The sequence below is a fragment of the Sinocyclocheilus anshuiensis genome, unplaced genomic scaffold, assembly GCF_001515605.1.
Source record: "Sinocyclocheilus anshuiensis isolate Anshui unplaced genomic scaffold, SAMN03320099.WGS_v1.1 scaffold1151, whole genome shotgun sequence".
Classification (NCBI taxonomy): Eukaryota; Metazoa; Chordata; class Actinopteri; order Cypriniformes; family Cyprinidae; genus Sinocyclocheilus; species Sinocyclocheilus anshuiensis.
In genome coordinates this window covers 225567-232941 of record NW_015548202.1, presented here as the reverse complement: position 1 = coordinate 232941, position 7375 = coordinate 225567, and the positions used below count along the sequence as shown (strand labels likewise).

Sequence of the window (7375 nt, the reverse complement as noted above, 5' to 3'; positions counted from 1 at the left end):
ATATTTTCCTCATATGTCTGTTCTGAAATCACATACATTGTTGTATTTAATATTTGCTTATTAATGTTTAAATCTTATTAATTTAATAATTAATTTTTAAAATATAAAAAAACATATATATATATATATATATATATATATATATATGTATGTGTGTGTGTATATATATATATATATATACATATACACATCAATTTAATATTTTATATATTTTATAATTTATAAATGCATTAATACATTTCATTTGATTGATGGTGACAGACTGAAATAAGACAGAAATTGACAAAAATGGGGAACTGTATTGAAAAATTGCCCAAGCTAGAACTAATTTGGGTTGCTAAGCCTGTGCACTATCCATCAGGCCAAGACATTTCCTTCTATTTTGGAATAAATATTGTGTAAAGTGTGCTTATTTCATTTTAATATATTTAATATGAACTTTTGTCATTGTTTATTAGCTGTATATCGGCCAGACTTCTCTAAAGCTATTGTATCAGCCATTGAAAGTCATTTTTCGTGAACAATATCCAGACACAACACTGTAACCAGCAGCTACCAAACTCTGAGATGATTCCTCAATCATGTGCACTTCCTGCTGTCACACATTACAACCCCACTGTCAGTCCTTCAGGCCGCTGTGATACCTAAACTCTTCTGCTGCGGTATCTGCTCCAGTCTGAGTGTGTGTGTGTGTGTGTGTGTGTGTTATGTTGGGGTGGGTGGATCAATGTGTCCTTATTTTAAACTGAGAGTGAGTGAGTGATAGCCCACACACTCATTTCTCTCTCTGTCTTTCTCTCCCTACACCCCTCCTCTGTGCCTCTCCTCTTTCCTCACACCAGTGGGTGGACCCAGTTTCAAAACCTAAATCTTACAGCAACATTACAAAACGGCCCGCTTTCCTCTCTTTGTGTGTGTGTGTGTGGTTGACAGAGCTCGGTCTCTCTACGTAAACGTGTGTTGTGGTGCATCGCCCTCAATACTGTGTGTGTCATCATGTCAAACGTGTGTGTGTGTTTCTGTAATTTACCCACAACAACAGAGAGAGGAGAGAGTCTGGAGTTGCCCCTGGTTACAGTGATTCTTCTCACACAGGAAACACCTACAGGAGGTTAAATGCTCCCCAATCAGCTGCTCTCACTTTTCATAGAAGACCAGAGGAAATCACTCAAACACACACACACACACACACACACACACACACACACACACATGGGCCTAAAGTGTTCAGATGAAATCACACCAGATCAGGCTTAAATGAAAAGAAAGATGCATCAGCTAAAAGAAACTAAACTATGTTACCGTACAAAGGTAGCTATAGTTTAGGATAGACTTGACAGTACAGGATAGTAATGCTTAGTTGTGTAGTCTAACTACAGTAAACAGTAAAGTTTAGTTAAAGTGTGTGAAGCCTAATAAAGTTTGAGTGTAGTATTGTATAGTATGATAAAGTATAAAAGGTTGCACTTTATTTTACAGTACGTGTTGTGCTCTTACCTATACTGTAAGAAAGTACTGGATAATATATGCTAACCATATGGGTTAGGTTTAGGATTAGGTTGATGGTTAGTACCTAGGTATTACCCAGTTATTGTAATAATTACTATATCAAATACATAGTATGCACATGCGGAACAGGACTGTAAAATAAAGTGCTACCATATAAAATAAAGAGTTACAGTCTAGTTATACTAAAGTTAAATTTAGTATAGTAAAGTAAAGTTTAATATAATAGAATCTAATAAAGTTTGAGTATAGGATGGTATAATGTAGTTATGGAACCATAACATTTATAGTAAACTCTAATCTAGTTATAGTCTAGTGGTAGAATAGAATAGTTATACTATGTATTATTAGTGTAGTTATAGCACAGTTGTATAGTTTATAGTATTAACTTGAAGTATAATCCAATTTGGTCATAATATAATATAGCTCTAGTCTAATCTAGTGAGAGAACAGTAAATTTGGTTATAGTACGTTTAATAAAAATGGCTATATTCCAGGTATTTGTTAGTCTAGATATATAAAAGTTTATAGTATAGTAACTAATCAGGTATGATTGTAGACAGCATGGTTCTGGTATAATCTAGTAATGTTTAATAATCTATTAAAATTTGATAGTTATTGGTCTAGTTATTGGTAAGTCTAATCAAGTCACTCACAGTCTAATCAAGCTTGGTTATAATAAAGTACAGTCTAGTGATAGAACAGTAAAGTTCAATAATAGTCTAAAAACACTGATTATAGTATAATTAGTTGTTGATTAGTCTAGATATAGAAGAGTTTGTAAAGTATGATAACATTTGTTTAGGACAATAAACTCTAGTAATAGTCTAATAAAACTTGGTTAGAGTATAGTCTAGTTATTGTTTTGTCTAGATATCGAACAGATTATAGTAAATCTAATTAGGTTTGGTTATAGTAAAGTACAATCTAATGATAGAACAGTAATGTATGATCTGCAATAGTCTAAAAAATCTGGTTATAGTACATATAGATTATTGTAATAATAAAGTAACCAGGTTTGGTTATAGAATAGTTCTAGTTTAGTCTAGTGATAAAACAGTAAATATTAGGTCTATGAAGTTTGGTTAGTGTGGTCTATTATAGATTACTCTAGTTATAGAACAGAATATATAGTATAGTATAGTCAGGTTTGGTTATAGATCTAGTATAGTCTAGTAATAAAGTCAAGTTTAGTTCTAGTAAGTCTAATAAAATTTGTTTATAGTCAAATTTGTTACAGTAAAGTATCATTGTAACATGGTCTAATGATAGAAGAGTAAAGTATTATTACAAGAAGTCTGGTTGTATTTTTGTGAAGTAAAGTCTAGTTATAGAACAGTAAAGCTTAGTTAAACATAGTAATTGTAGAATGCCAAGTTCAGATTGTGATTCTGACGAAGTGATCATCAGTTTAGTTTATATGGAACGGATGAGCTGTATGGAGTCATTGTATGAGCATAAAACGTTTTCTCCTTTCTGAAGCCTTTGACCCAAACTTGTGGTTAATTTCCTGTTTGTGATGGGCGATTAGTCATGTGATGTGTAGGAGCTGCTAAAGAAAAACACCTGTTGAATTCTGAAAGAAAGTTCATATAATCGCAGTGCTCCGAGTGTATAAATAGCGGCTCGGCTCACTCGCCGTGACCATAGTGATGGACTTTAGAAATGACATGACCATGTGACCTGCTGAATTGTTGTTAAAATTAGCATGCTATGACATCATCGTCAGGTAATGGGGCGTTTGGCTGTGAATATCCATTGTAAACTGTTGAATTCATCAGATGTGAGGTGTTTAATAGCTGGTTTTTCATGTCAGAACGTTGTCAGAGTGAGTGTTAACTGTCTCTGTGTGTGTAAAGGTGAGGTCAGGACATTCGTCATGCTTTGAACGATAAGCTTTACCCAAATCACCACACAGGCTTTTTTTGAAGATGAAGAGAGAGGAAGGAAAATGACATATAGACATATTTGACTCTCTGTTTGAGTGTGTCGGGCAGCTGTGTCATCAGAAACAAGTTGTGTGAGCGGATGTGAATCCCCTAACTTTCTCATTGGGTTGTGAAGTGGTCAAACTCTTCTTATTAGGTTGCTTCACTGCTTATTAACACACTGGCATTCATGCATTCATAGAAGAAGCGTGACTCCAAGTTATACTTCTGAAAGTAAAATTTTTGTACTTATTTATTTAGTAACAAACCAACCACACATTTGTTTTTCTCTCACTAACTGAATCAAATGAACAGATTTGTCCATCAGAACTAAAATACTTCTCTTTTGTAAGTGGTTATCAGCTGGTCATTATCACAAAATTAACCCAGACCCCGATGTGAGGGTTTGTATCAGCCTGAAGGGGGTTTATTTTGTGATAATGAAACTAGCACCGATAGAGATGGTGCATAGATATGATTAAATTATCTCACTTTTGGGGGCACTTTTTTGCAATAGTGAAACTAGCACATATATGGAGGACATCAATTGTCTGTGTTAGCAATAAATTTGTTATTTTTTTCCCATTTAGTTCTGCTTTCTAAAATGTTGCAAACCAGATAAATTCTCTTGTATTGCTTTCTCTTTTTTTGAGGAGAAGCTCTTTTTTTTCTCTTTACTTGACCATTCTGATCATTATTCGTACTTTGTACAATAATACGTTTGTACACGTTTATAAAGATTACTTTATAAAAATATTACCTGCTAAAGATGAAAAGAGTCTCTATGCGACACCACATCGTCTTACATATTATAAATTATATGTATATTTTATTCCGCAAGGATACATTAAATTGATCAAAAGTGTCAATAAAGTAATTTATAATGTTTTGATGTTGTTCGTTTGCATTTTCTATTCATCAAAGAATCCTGAAAAAAATACATTTTTACAGTTTAAACAAAAATATTAAGCAGAAACGTTGATTATGCTTCTTGAGCAGCAAATCAGCATATTAGAATGACACTATAGACACTATAAAGTAATGATACTGAAAATTCAGCTTTGCATCACATGAATAAATTACATTTTAAAATGTATTCAAATAGAAAACAGTTATTATGAATAATAATAATATTTTCAAATATTGCTGATTTTACCATATTTTTAATTGAATAAATGCAGCCTCAGTGAGCAGAAGAGACTTCTTTCAAGAACATTCAAAAATCTTACTCTTTGAGCAGAAGTGTACATACATTCTCACCACTGTGTGAGTATTTTGACCTTTTAAATGTTCTACTGTTATGGAAATGTGTAGTTAAGTTACTTTGAACACTAAATGTTGTTCTGAGCTGTGTGTGTGTGTGTCTGTAGGAGGAGTATCTCTGTGCGTGCGAGTGTGTGTGTGTGTGTGTTTTGAGCAGGACATACGGTAACGTACCCAGCAGTGATCTAGAACCGTGCTGAGATCCAGATCATTGTTCTGGTTCCCTCGTTCCCACACCCTCCCGCAGTGAGAGCACACGGAGCGCAGCGCACTCTCCAGTGTTTGAGAACACGCCAGTGTAAAAGTATCTGGCATGTAACAAAAGACTGCTTCGGATCAGGTTCAACTTTGATAAACCTTGTCCTAGTGACTCGACAGACAAAGGCGTGGTGTGTATCCCGGCATAACCTCACTCCCTCGCTCTCTCGCTCTATTGAGTGTGTAAGAGTGACGGTGAGTTTTAAACACAGGAGTTTTTATGTAATCATGGCCTGTTGGCGTGGGGTTAATCAGTGCTGCTGCAACACGCCGTGATGGATCTGAAAGCAGCTGCTTGGCATTGAAAGGAAATCTGGTACCCGTCACAGCCACAATTAAAATGAATGAATAATTGAGACCGGCGGTCATCTGCCCATTCACCTGATATACTGTGTCCCTGACCACCCCGAACAAAGCTCCCCCTCTCTCTGTGTCGTTTTAATGAGAAGTCTATACTGTATTCACACAGTTTGCCTGAGTGCATATTTCAATCTTTAAGCCCTCGGATTCATTCTGCGCTTAGCTGAAGTGATCGAGTCTCAGCTTATGTTCACAAAGAGAGCAGATGAATGATGTTTCCTGTATTCCGTCTTAGACATGTTCACACAAAATAAAAGTCACAGCAGATAGTGAAAACACGTTTTAAAAAAAAAATCAAATTTTTTTTCATTAGAATGTTCACTTTAAATTTTTAGATTCATCTGAAATCTTTTCATTTCTGAAAACAGTGCAAGTCATTCTAATATACCATAAAGCATCACAAATAATGTTTCTGAGTCAGAGAATGGCAAAATATAAGCCAATTACCTACACTTGATTTATTTTAAGTAGAAAATACTGTTTAAAGTTAATTGCAACATTAAAATATGTAAACATTATATTTACTATATAATGTAAATAATATATTATATTTAATTTAATTTAATTTGCAGGTCAAACAGAAACATACATTTATGTATTTATTTATTTTCTATCTAGTAACTAGTAATAGTTTTAAATTTATATTGATTCATATATTTATTGAGTGTTTTTTATCTATCTATCTATCTATCTATCTATCTATCTATCTATCTATCTATCTATCTATGTGTGTGTGTGTGTGTGTGTGTATATATATATATATATATATATATATATATTTACACACACACAAACACACACACACACACACGTTTGTTTCTGTGAATTGAGGGGACTTTCCATAGACTTCTATTAATTTTATACTGACCAAACGATATTTTCTGTCCCCTAACCCTAAACCTGCCCCTGAAAGAAAACCTGTTTGCATTCTTACACTTTCAGATAAACATCATTTACTATTTTTAATATTTTTTTCCCTCATTGGGACCGCAGGCCTGTCCCCACAATGTCAAAAATGTCAGGTTTTACTATCCTTGTGGGGACATTTGGTCCTTACAAAGTAGCATAAACAAGTACACACACACACACACATGCACACACACACACACATATATATGCATCGTTACAGTTTGAAAATGTCAGAAATCATTATGAAATTGATTTAGTTAATAATAGTCTTCGTTGAATGTGCCATAGTCAGTTTTTGATGAATGTTTATATTTTTCCCTATAAATATGCAATAATATGTCCCTTTACAAAACAGTACTGTGGTAATACCATACTTTTTTCTTTTTTTTTTTTTACTAATTTTGTAGTTATGATTTTTTTACTCGTATATTGACTCTGATCAGACTCTTATGTTTTAAACATTAAATTTGAAAGTAAACATTCTCGAAACCGAAAACAAGTGTGAATTTTTTTTTTTTACTTATTATATAATCTATCCCTTTCAGTTAGATTTTTGTTCTCACGCATTTTTTTGTCAAGTTGCTGTAATGGCGTAATCGCTAATGTTTGTCGCAGGATTCGTCTAAAACGCGAGTTCTCTTGCAGGGCAGCACTGAGTGATGCTGCGATAGCATCAGACCCCTGTCCCTGACCTGTCAGCTCATTTTACTGTATTAGACTTTCTAATTAAAGAGACGGTGAGAACGAGGGGGTGGGGGGGTCCCACGCTGTCTAGTGCACTTTACATGCACTCTGAAAAGTGACAGATGCACAAGACGAGTGAACAAATGCCAACCCTTTACATTTCACCACAGACAGTGATGGAGCAGTCAGACAGGCAGCAATCGAAACAAACTTACAGAGAGAGAGAGAGAGAGAGAGAGAGAGAGAGAGAGAGACAGTAGTGGTTGCTGACCTTTAGGTGTTGCTGACGGAGTTGCGTCTTGGAGAGAAGTCTCTGCGTGTCAGGAAACAGACTGCTATCCTCCGACTCAAACATGTGAAAGTGAACACAGACGAGAGAGAAAGAGAGCGACAGGGGGAGAGAGATAAGCAGAGGAGTTGCGTTTTGCACAGAAGGTGTGTCGTGAATCAGGGAGAGAGCGAGAGAG

General features: G+C 34.8%; 1 protein-coding gene across 1 annotated transcript in view; it reads right to left on the bottom strand.

The window, feature by feature from the left end:
* The window catches only part of LOC107653363 (zinc finger and BTB domain-containing protein 7C-like), a 30342-nt gene extending 22989 nt beyond the window's left edge, over positions 1 to 7353 (bottom strand). The window contains exon 1 of the mRNA XM_016440059.1: positions 7180 to 7353. The gene's annotated coding sequence lies outside the window, so the exon portion shown is untranslated. The remainder of the gene's footprint in view (positions 1 to 7179) is intronic.
* Positions 7354 to 7375: the final 22 nt, after the last annotated feature.